Consider the following 11,619-nt stretch of genomic DNA (forward strand, 5'->3'; position numbering starts at 1 on the left):
AATATAATATGAGAAGAACAATAATATAGCTCTTTATAAAGAGGGATGGTATAGAAGAGATTCACTCTGATTGGGCAAGGGTGTCACAGAAATCTGAAGTCAAAATGGGAGGTTAAGTGGTCATTGGTTTATTTGGTTTGGGAGCATTTGCAATGATGCCAGGGCTGAACCTGGGTTTCCCACACGAAAAGTATTTACTCCAGGCCGTTGAGCCTTCTCCGCAGCCTCACATGTAGTATGGTCCTTGGCTGTAGTTGAGGGCTGGAGGATAGATTTAGGCAGAGAACTCTCCTACAGACAGCCATGAGACCTGCTGGCATGCAGGTGGTTACTGGAGGCTGGGGTGCAGCCTGTGTCTACAGAAGGGCAGTGTGAAGTCGGGCTACGAAGGCAGGCAGGAGCCTCTCATAGTTGAGCCTTCAAAGCCAGCGTAAGGATCTTCATTCACGCATGATCATTTCCATTGATCACCACATTGTAACCAAGAGCTTGGAAAAACATGGATACATGGGGTCAGACCGACAAGTTGTTAGGGCACTTGCCTTGCACCCCGCTAGTACCTATATGGTCCCCCAAACACCACCAGAAGTGATCTTAAGACTGCAGAGCCAAGAGTAAACCCTGAGCACCTCCAGGTGTAGCCCAAAAGCAAAATGAAGCATTTTTTCTTTTTGGAAAGTGCTTTTTTTGTCCTTCCCTTTGCTGTGGCTCACTTTTCTTGTGGTTGCTGCCAGGAAACCACATGCATGCACACACATGTGCTTGCGATGGTGCTGGTGACCACACTTCTGGCCCCATTGCTCCCAAAGGCAGTGCCTTCAGGTTGGGGATGGAACTCAGAACAGATGTTGATGCCGGGCCTGGCCTCGGCCCGCAGAACCTACACTCCCAACTGAGCTATCCTGTGACTGCATGGCTTCAGCCTGCAGAGCCCACACTCAGCTGAAAGTACATTGAGTTCTCTTGCACAACTCAGAGGGTGGAGGTGGTTAGTAAACCAGTAATCCAGGGGGAAGAGGGGAAGTGTCTTGAAGCATGGCTAGCCTAGAAATGGCAAAGAGGTAAACAACTGATTGCTGTTGAGAGTGTTCAGTTTCTCATTCTTTCTGCAGATCCCAAGATGAAGCATAAATTGTAACTTCTTTGGGTTGTATTGTCTGTTGCCAAAATCCTTAGATGTTCACCTGTGAGTAAGAGATAACGCTTCTTGCACAAATACAGCATTTGCCTGGCAGGTATGAAGCTCTGGGTTTTGATCCCCAGCATCACGCATGCACAAGATAGGTGTTCATTTGACCTGATGCCAGAATTAGCTGCTCTTCGTTATCTCCTGGACACAGTTGTATTTTCTCCCCTTATTTAGCAAACCACTGGTCTTCAGGCCTTGAGTCTCCTAGGTGAGACAAGATTCCTGGAGCTGGGCAGATAGCACAAAGGACTACTACTCAAATTTTACATATTGGGCACCAGGGTACCTGGCTCTTTTTTTTTCTTTTTTTTTTTTCCTTTTGGGCTACATTTGGCAATGCTCATGAGTTACTCCTGGCTGTGCACACAGGAATTACTCCTGGCAGTACATGGGGGACCATATGGGATGCTGGGGAATAAACCCTCCAACCCTGCCTTTGTTTAGGGTCCACACCTGGGTATGCTCAGGACTTAACTCCTAACTGTGTATTCAGGGGTCATTCCTGGTGGAATCAGTGGACGATACGGAATTCTGGAGATCAAACCCAGGTGGCTGTGTACAAGACAAGCACTCTACCTTCTGTACTATGACTCTGGCCCCTCCAGACCCATCTTAAGCCTTTTGAAACCAGTGGTGTTACTCAGTAAAGTGGTAAAGCATATGCTTTTCCCTGTACAAAGCTACTGGAATTGGTTAAGTCTATCAGCAAGTTTACAAAACTCTTGCCAAGAATTTGGGATTTATTTATCTAAATCTTTTTCAAGATTTTCTCATCTGGAGTTTTATGTTCAGCCTTGACTCTTAGCAAAAACCATGTGAATAAATGAATCAACACAGGCTGAGGAAAAGTTTGTAATTTTAGTCACTGTGACTGTCACTGTCCTCCCATTGTTCTGGGTTCAGTCACCAGCACACACACACACACACGCACACACACACACACACACACACACACACACACATTAAACCTTCTGAGAATCCATTCTCTATTTTTGGGAATTTGACAGTAACAAGTCTCACAATGTTACTAGGTCCGCTCGAGCAAATCGATGAACAATGGGAGGACAAAAAAATTGTTTTTTGACTTTTATTTTTTGTTTGTTGGCCCACACCTGGCAATGCTCAGGGATTACTCCTATCTCTGCGCTCAGGAATTATTCCTGGTGGTGCTCAGGGGACCATATGTGGTGCTGGGGATGGAACCCGAGTTGACCATGTGCAAGGTAAGTGCCTTATCCACTGTACTAGCCAATTCAATTCTCCTGTTATCATTTGGAGAAATTCCTATGAAACTGGTCCAGATTTGATCGTTAACACCAAAATTCCCCCTAAGGACTGCCAGGAGCAGTCCCTGAGCACTGCCAGGAAGGGAGGCAGAGAGGGAAGGAGGGAGAAAGGGAAGATGGAAGGGAAAAGAAGCAGGGACCAGGGAGATGACTCAGGTATCTTTGTACACAGGAGCCCTGGGTTCTATCCCCAGCACATGTCCTTCTGGGACTTCTGCTGAGCACCACTGGGTATAACCCAGAAACAGCAAAACTAAGCAAAACAAGAAAAGAAAAGTAGGAACTGAAAGTTGAACTATGATAAGCATGACCAAAAAAAGAAGGTTCTGGGCAGAGGCATTAAAACTCCATCTCCTAGACACGCCCTGGTCACTGCCCACTGAGGCACTGATAGAGCAGCCAGGCCGTGAGCCCCACAGAGGTCCCTTCTGACACATAGCCCCAGCCAACCCACACCGCTCCTTGTCACCAACTCACATTTCCAGATGTGGCAGTAGGATTTCATGCAGCTGCTCTATCTCGGGGGTATGTCTAAGCTGTAGTTTGTAGATTTGCTTTAAAAAAATAATAATAATAATGTAGGAGCTATTTGTTCAGCCATTGATTAAGCTGATTGAACTGGGCATGAACTCCACTTTACTTTTTTTTTTTTAATCGTATCACCACGAGATAGAGTTACAAAGTTTTCTTGTTTGAGATTCAGTCATACAATGATGAAACTCATCCCTCCAACCAGTGCACATTTTCCACCACCCACATCCCAAGTCCTCACTCTGCCTATGGCAGACAATTTTCCCAATACTCTCCTCTCTGATTTTGGGCATTATGTTTTGCTCGAAATTTTCCACCACCATTCAAGCCTACCCACTAGGAGCAGACACTAGATAATTTATTTTCCATTCCTCATTTTGAATATCATGGGAGCTCGCACTGAAGTGATTGTAAATGTAAATTTCTAGACTGTAAATGGTTGGGTTCCCCACAACTACAGGTAGACCTGCTGGCGGCACCATATGCCCTGCAGATTTGCTTTTATAAAGAGGTCATGAAGACATGACTGTGGTGAAGGAATGGTCACGGTCACGGTCCTCCCGTTATTCGTCGATTTGCTCGAGCGGGCCCAGTCTCCATTGTGAAACTTGTTGTTACTGTGTTTGGCATATCAAATACGTCACAGGTAGCTTGCCAGGCTTTGCTGTGCGGGCAAGATACTCTCAGTAGCTTACCGGGCTCTTCGAGAGGGGCGGAGGAATCGAATCCAGTTTGGCCGGGCCAGCTGTGTGCAAGGCAAATGCCCTACCACTGTACTGTCGCTCCAGCCCATGGTGAAGGAAAAAAATTCATTTTTTGTTTTGTTTTGTTTTCTTGTTGTCTTTTTTCTGTCTTGGAACCACATGCAGTAGTACTCAAGCAGTACAACAAGCACAGTGTTTGGGGGTTCCTGGCAGAAGTCACCTCTGGCAATGTTTGGGACCAGGAGGTCCAGGAGATTGCATGTGGGCTTCCAAAGTGTAAAATTGTTCCCCACACTTCAAGTCATTTTCCTGACCCTTGTTTTGTTTCATTAAATTGTTTGAATGGGGGCCAGAGCAATAGAACAGCAGCTAGGGCACTTTTCTTGCACTTGGCCAACCCAGGTTCAATCCCCAGCACTCCCTATGGTTCCCTGAGCCCGCCAGGAGTGATCCCTGAGCACAGAGCTGAGAGTAATCCCTAAGCACTACTAGGTATGACTCCAAGACCAAATAAATAATTTGAATGGTGCTCGTATTCAATCTCAGGGCCTTCCACAAGCATGCAGATACTCTACCACTGAGTCATCTCCCTGGCCCTGAGGTCACTCTGTTGTGACCAAAAAACCATCACACATTTCATTTAGCCTCTCCATTTACCAATTTCAGGGACTGCTCCCCATGGTCGAGGACAAATGTAGTGTCATCAATCATGCCCAGGATTTCCCCAAAGCAATGCATGTGCACTGCCTCCTGAGCCATCGTACTGGCCCCTGACCTTACAGGATCAGGGTGAGTTCACTTCCCTCAGGAATATGGTGCTGCTTCCTTTTGGCCAAAGTCCTTTTATTTAAAAAAATATAGCCCCTACCTGGAAACTCTCGAATGTCATGGTGAGGAAATTTTACTGGTCAGGTAGCACTGTAGCACTGTCCTCCTGTTGTTCATCGATACGCTCAAGCGGGCACCAGTAACATCTCCATTGTGAGACTTGTTGTTACTGCTTTTGGCATATCGAATACACCACGAGGAGCTTGCCAGGCTCTTCCGTGAGGGCGGTATACTCACGGTAGCTTGCAGGGCTCTCCAAGAGGGACGGAGGAATCGAACCCGAGTCAGCTGCTGCAAGGCAAACGCCCTACCCACTGTGCTATCACTCCAGCTCACACTGGCCAGGTATCCCCACCAAACTGTGTTTATGGCCAGTTTTGTAACATATTCACTGTTAACTCCCTACTCATCCTGTTTAAGCAATTGCACCAATAGTTCCATGAAAACTTTATTGCTGGGACTAGAGAGACAGTACAGAGGATAAGATGCCTGCCTTGAGCACACACCAACCCCAGTTTTATTCCCAGAACTTCATAGGTTCCCCCAAACATCTCTGAGCACAGAGCCAGGAATTAGCATCACCAGATGTGATCCAAATCCTGTCATACTCACCCCCCAAAAAGAAACACTCAATGACTGAATGTCTAAGAGATGCTCAAAATACTGTGGCCAAAAAGAACCTTTGGTTCTTCCAAAACTCAAATACAACGCTTTTTGGCCTTTTTGGGTCACAACCTTCAATGCTCAGGGGTTATTCCTGGCTCTGCACTCAGAAATTACTCCTGGCGATGCTAGGGGACCATATGGGATGCTGGGGATTGAACTTGGGTCGGCGGCATGAAAGGCAAATGCCCTCCCCACTGTCCTATCGCTCCAGCCCCTCAAATACTTCCCTTTTGGAATTCACAAAGTCTCCTTTACAAGATAATCACTAGTGGGCTGGAGTGATAGTACAGTGGGTACGTTGCTTGCCTTGCATGTGGCCAAACTGGGTTCCATTCCCTGCATCCCATGTGGTCCCCTGAGCACTGCCAAAAGTGATTCCTGAGTGCAGAGCCAGGAGTAACTCCTGAGCATCAGTTGTGGTCCCCAAACAAAATAAATTACAAGATAATCACTGGTGCCTTATGAACTTGCCCCTCTGGATGCACTGTTGATTAAAGGAGATTAAGTAGAAGGTCCTAAAGACTTATTTGAGTCTCTAAATAATTATGAGGACTGGAAAGATAATACAGGGGTTAAGGCACATGCCTTGCATCCCACTCGCCCAGGGTTCAAATCCCCAGCACTACATATGGTCTCCCTAACCAGCATCGGGGGTCACTCCAGAGCACCTCTGGGTGTCACCCAACCATTTCCCACGTTCCAAAAAAAAAAAGTGACTGTTACTGTTTATTGACTAATCTTTGCACCAGGCTTCAAGGAGAGGAAGATATTGCATAACACATTCTAGCCTCAGAAGCTGAAGCAATAGTACAGTGGGTAGGGTGTTTGCCTTGCACACGACTGACCCGCGTTTGATTTCCAGCATCCCATATGGTCCCCTGAGCACCACCAGGAGTAATTCCTGAGTGCAGAGCCAGGAGTAACCCCTGTGCATCGCCGGGTGTGACCCAAAAAACAAACAAACAAAAAAAAGCAGTATGCACCAAAAGGCAGCTAGCAAGTGGGAAACGCCCCAAATTTCATCTGCTGACCAGAAAAAGATTCCCAGGAATTCGAAGCAAACTTCTAAAGGAAAACTCCTCCATGTGGGGGCTAAAGCAATTGTACAGCAGGTAAGGGCACTTGCGTTACATGCAGTCAAATTCGGTTCTAGCCCCTACATCCCATATGGTCTCACAAATACCACTAGGAGTGATCCCTTAGCTAACAGGATTAAGTCTTGAGCACTGCTGGGTGTATTCTCTCCCCTTCCCCATCCCCAAAAAGGAAATGCCTTTCACAAAATAATCACACCAGGCCCAATTTTCTTTTTCTCATTGATAGTACTTCTTATTCCATTCCCTCACTTCCTCAATGAATGATATTCTTCTAATATTTTCTAATCTACTGCAAAAGGAGAAAATTTTGAACTGAATTTCTCTCTCTCTCTCTTTGTTTTTGCTGTTTTTGGGTCACACCTGGCGTTGCACAGGAGTTACTCCTGGTTCATGCACTCAGGATTCACTCCTGGTGGTGCTGGGGGACCATATGGGGTGCTGGGAATCAAACCTGGGTTGCCCGCATGCAAGGCAAACACCCTCCTAGCTGTGCTATTGCTCCAGCCCCCTGAATTTCTCTTAAAATGACAAAAGAACCCTTAAAGGCTGGAAAGATGGTTCAAAGGGCTAGTACACACATTTTGCATGCAGGACATTCCATTTCAATAAATCACTGGCATTACATGATCCCTCAAGCAACACCAGGACTGACCCCCTGAGCATCACTGGGTGTGGCCCCTTAATCAAAACCAAACAAAATAAGTGTCAGGGACTGAAGAGATGTCTCAGAAGACTGTAGTACAAACTTCGCATGTGGGGGTTTCAGTTCAACCCCAAGCACTTGCAGGGTCCCCAGTCATGCCAGGAGTTGAGTATCTGAGATCTCTCTTCTACCCATCACTCTAATAACCCTTGCTAGGTCCTCAATCTCTGCATCTTCCCTTCAATGGGAGAGAGGTTAGAGCAAGACACACAGGGAGGTTCTTGCTACTGGGGGACAGGAAGCTACAGAATCCAACCTAGCTGTTGACTTGCAAAGTTTTAGAGAAGATCTAGATCACTGCTGCCAGCACCCCCCCTCACCCCGCCCCACCCAGCCTGATGGTACATTGGTCACTCCCATGGGTGGTTAGGAGACTTTGTGGTGCTGGGGGCCCAACCCAACCAAAGCTCCAGTGCATTGAGATCTCCCAGCCCGACTATTATAATTTCTAACCTGTCACGTGTGGCCCTGGGACTGTCCAGAGCCAGATAGCATTAGACCTGCATAGCTGGCCAAGTACTGCTGGAGTGGGGCCCCAGATCCTGTCCATCCAGAACCACTGGTTGTGATTACTACTTAAAAAGAAAAAGAAAAAATGGTGGGGGCAGAGAGATAGTACATCAGGTAGGGCAGAACCGAGTTTGATCCCAGGCATCCTAAGCCCCATCAGGAGTGATCCCTGAGTGCAGAGCCAGGAGTAAGTCCTGAGCATTGCCAGAAGTGGCCCCTAAACCAAAATCCATTAATAAACTAAAAGGTATCAGAGAGATATTACTAGGGTTAAGGTTATTCCCCTGCATGCACGTGATCCCAGTTCAATCCCAGGCTCCACAAGATCCCCCATGAACCATTGGGAGTGACCCTCAAGCATAAAACCCCGGGAATAGACCCTGAGCACTTCCAGGTATGACCCAAAACAGCCCCCAAATATAAACTGAAATAAAATGCACTCCTTCCCCAGATGGATCCCAGTGACCATGAGCTTCTACAAGCATGGCTCTGGCATGCGGGTACCAGGACTTTTTCCCGAACTGTAATGGTGCCGCCCTGGCTCCCATGCAACCACTGATTCCAAAAGTTATGCCCACAACCCGTCCCCAGCGCCATCTTACAGCACACAGCAGCAAAGAAAAAAACTGGCTGGAGGGCCCCGCAACATCCTGAAGAATGTTCCAGGTCCTGTCCAGAGCTGATATCACCGGGAGGTCCCAGATGGGGTAGGTGATTCAATAAAAAAAGAAAAAGAAAATTAAATAAATAAATAAAATGCAAACAAAACCCTACTCCCTAACTCTGCAGAGCAGTCAGCCTTCTCTTCAGTCCCTTCTCACCCTCTATGCAAGGACCAGTTTTGGACTCTACCTGGGGTGCTCCTGAGGTGACAATCTGTCATTGTCACTCATTTGCCAGAGGATGGCCTTTGTTGTTGGAGAAACTATTTCCTGTGAGGTGGCTTCTCCTCTAAGAGGCAGTACGGTGACCAGCAGATGTCTGAACCTGAGGAGAGGTGGGACTCAACCCATCTGTCCAGTATTCAGCCTTCACCTCAGCAGAGGGCATGGCAGAGCACAGATATGCGGGGGCCTCTCATTTCTCTGCAGGATGACTCTCGCAAACACACAGTTAGGCCTTAGCTCAGGTTTATTCTCCTCAGGGCTGGAAGCTGCAAGTTGGTAACAGTTGTTCATGGAGGTATGATTGAACCCTCTGCTGGGCATGTGGAGAGATACCCTCTGCGACCGTCCTCCCTGTGCATTTCGGGGGGAAAAAGTTTCCCCTGATGTTTTGTTTTGTTTGTGGAGAAAGCTCACTGGTAGTACTCAGGGCTTACTCCTGGCTCTGCACTCAGGTATCACTCCTAGTAGGGCTTGAAAGACCCTACAGGATACCAGGGATGGAACCCAGGTTGGCCACATGCAAGGCAAATACCCTTCCCACTTTACTACTGATCTGTTCCCCCACCTCGGATGACTTTTGAGAAGGGGTTCAAGAGGGATTTTCTCAGGTTGTCCTGGTTTGGTATTCTCAGTATGGACGAGAATTGTTGCTGGGGAGTTGTCAAGGAAAGAGGCGGTCTTCTTTCTGTCTTCTCAGGCCTTTGTTCCACTGAAGGATCCCTAGTGGATCTCTTGACAGTCCTGACCAGAGGACTTGAGCTGATTCCCAGTCTGGAGCTGGACAAAAACTAAAATTCCTTTCCATAGCGTGTGTGTGTGTGTTTGTGTGTGTGTGTGTGCTCATATATGGAGGTGGTTGTATGGTCACACACCATAGTGCTTAGGGGTTATTCCTGGTTGTGTGCCCAGGAGTGACTCCTGGCAGTGTTTGCAGAAACATACATGAGATCGAACCAAGATCGGCTGTATGTAAGGCAAATGCCCTATGCTCTGTTTTATCTCTCCAGTTCTACATCATGGTTTTATGACTTTTTTTGAAATTAATTACAATGGGACCCCCTATCTGCCTGTCTCCTTTAAGAGGAGTTAAAGGAAGGGACAAACTGGAAAGCATCAAACTTTGGAGTCAGCTTTGAATTTCAGCTCCACCACTTACAAGTTGTTGACTGGAATAATCACTGCCGTGATGCAAAAAAAAGTTTAGTCAAGTCTCCTCATCTCCTCATCTTGAAGTGAGATGGGAAAGATGGGAAAGTTGTGGCGGAGTTCAGATGAGCCCTCTCCTCTGCACATTACAGCTTATATATCACTGTGAGGGACCCAAGCAAAAGCACGGTGGGGAGGGCTATTGCCTTGCATGCAGCTGACCTGGGTTCAATCCTTGGCATCCCATAGGGACCCCTGAGCACTGCCAAGAGTGATTCCTGAGTGCATAACCAGGAGGAACCTCTGAGCATCACCAGGTATGCCCTGCTCTAAAAAAAAAAAAGCAAACAAGAAAGAAATCATTGTGAAAGGAACTTACCTACAACACAGGATGGCAATAATTACCTTACAATAAATTTTTTGTTTCATGTTCTGAAAATTTGTTCGAGCGGGCCCAGTAACATCTCCATTGTGAAACTTTGTTGTTACTGTGTTTGGCATATCAAATACATCACGGGTAGTTTGCCAGGCTCTCCGAGAGGGGTGGAGGAATTGAACTCGGGTTGGCCATGTTGGCTGCGTGCAAGGCAAATGCCCTACCTGCTGTGCTATCGCTCCAGCCCGATTCTGAAAATATTGCGCAGAAATTAAGGCATTTGTCTTGCATGTGGCCTCACCTAGCTCAATCCCTAGGTACCACAGAGTCCCCTGAACACTGCAAAAACTGTCAAGTATGGAGCCCTGAAGAGCCCCCAGGCACTGCTTGGTGTGCCCCACAAAGAAAAAAAATTTTTGGTTTTGGGGCCCCACCCATCAGTACCTGGGTCTACTCTGACTTTGTGCTTGGGGGTTGCTTCTGGCCCCTGCCACTACTCAGAGATCCAGTCAGGGCCTCCTACTTGCAATGCCTGTGCTCAATCCTCTCAACTATCTCTCCTGTACCAAATAATTTGTTTTAGAAGAAGGTAGTGTATATTTTCTGTATTTAGTATGTGTGGGTGGGGAGGTGGGGTGGAGAGAAGCATCAAAGACTATTTTCTCTATAGTCAGATATGATCTGTATATGAGAAATGTGAAAACTAAATCATCAATCTTTTATTTATTTATTTATTTATTTATTTTTGCAGGGAGGAGGGTGTTCACACTGCATGGTACCCAGGGCCTACTCCTTACCCTGTGCTCAGGTCACTTCTGGCAGGGCTAAGGGGTATATGTGATGCTGGGCAACAATCCCAGGTAAGATGAATGCAAGGCAAGTGCTTTAGCTGCTGTATTATCTCTCCAGTTCCTAAATCATCAATCTTTTTTCTTTAAAAATTATCTTTTATGTGTGTGGGTTTGGTAAAACATTCTGTGACTAAGCTAGAGAAATAATTCAAAAGACTGGAGTACACTCTTTGCATGTGGGAGCCCCAGTTTTAGTCCCCATTACCATATAGTCCCCCAGCACTGCCTAGAGCAACCCCTGATCAGAGAGCCAGGAGGAGTAGCCCCTGAGCAACACTGGAGGTGGCCTCAAAACAGAAAAACAATTTGATTACTGCCTATCCTTCTGGCTGTGGAAATATAGTGTGTGTGTGTGTGTGTGTGTGTGTGTGTGTGTGTGTGTGTGGCAGGTGAGGTGGGGGTTGGGGGTGGGGGAGGGAATTGGGATTATGTGTGCCAGTTTTTCAGTACACCTCAAAGGTCACCATCACAGCCATGTGGCTCTGTCTGAGCTGACCCTGGCCTCTGTAAGGTAAAGGTAAAGGTAAAGGCCCTCCCGTTGATCGTCGATTTGCTCGAGCGGGCCCAGTAACGTCTCCATTGGAGACTTTGTTGTTACTGTGTCTGGCGTATCGAATACTCTCGGTAGCTTGCCGGGCTCTCCGAGAGGGGCGGAGGAATCGAACTCGGGTCGGCCATGTTGGCTGCGTGTAAGGCGAACGCCCTACCCGCTGTGCTATCGCTCCACCCCTGGCCTCTGTAATTGTTTTTATTATTTTGTAACTTCTCCTGGTTCTGTGCTTAGTGGACTTCCCAGAACTGCTCAGGGGACCATGCAATGCCAGGGAACAAATCCAGGTTGGTTG

This window comes from Sorex fumeus, unplaced genomic scaffold, assembly GCF_029834395.1.
Source record: "Sorex fumeus unplaced genomic scaffold, SorFum_2.1 ptg000044l, whole genome shotgun sequence".
NCBI lineage: Eukaryota > Metazoa > Chordata > Mammalia > Eulipotyphla > Soricidae > Sorex > Sorex fumeus.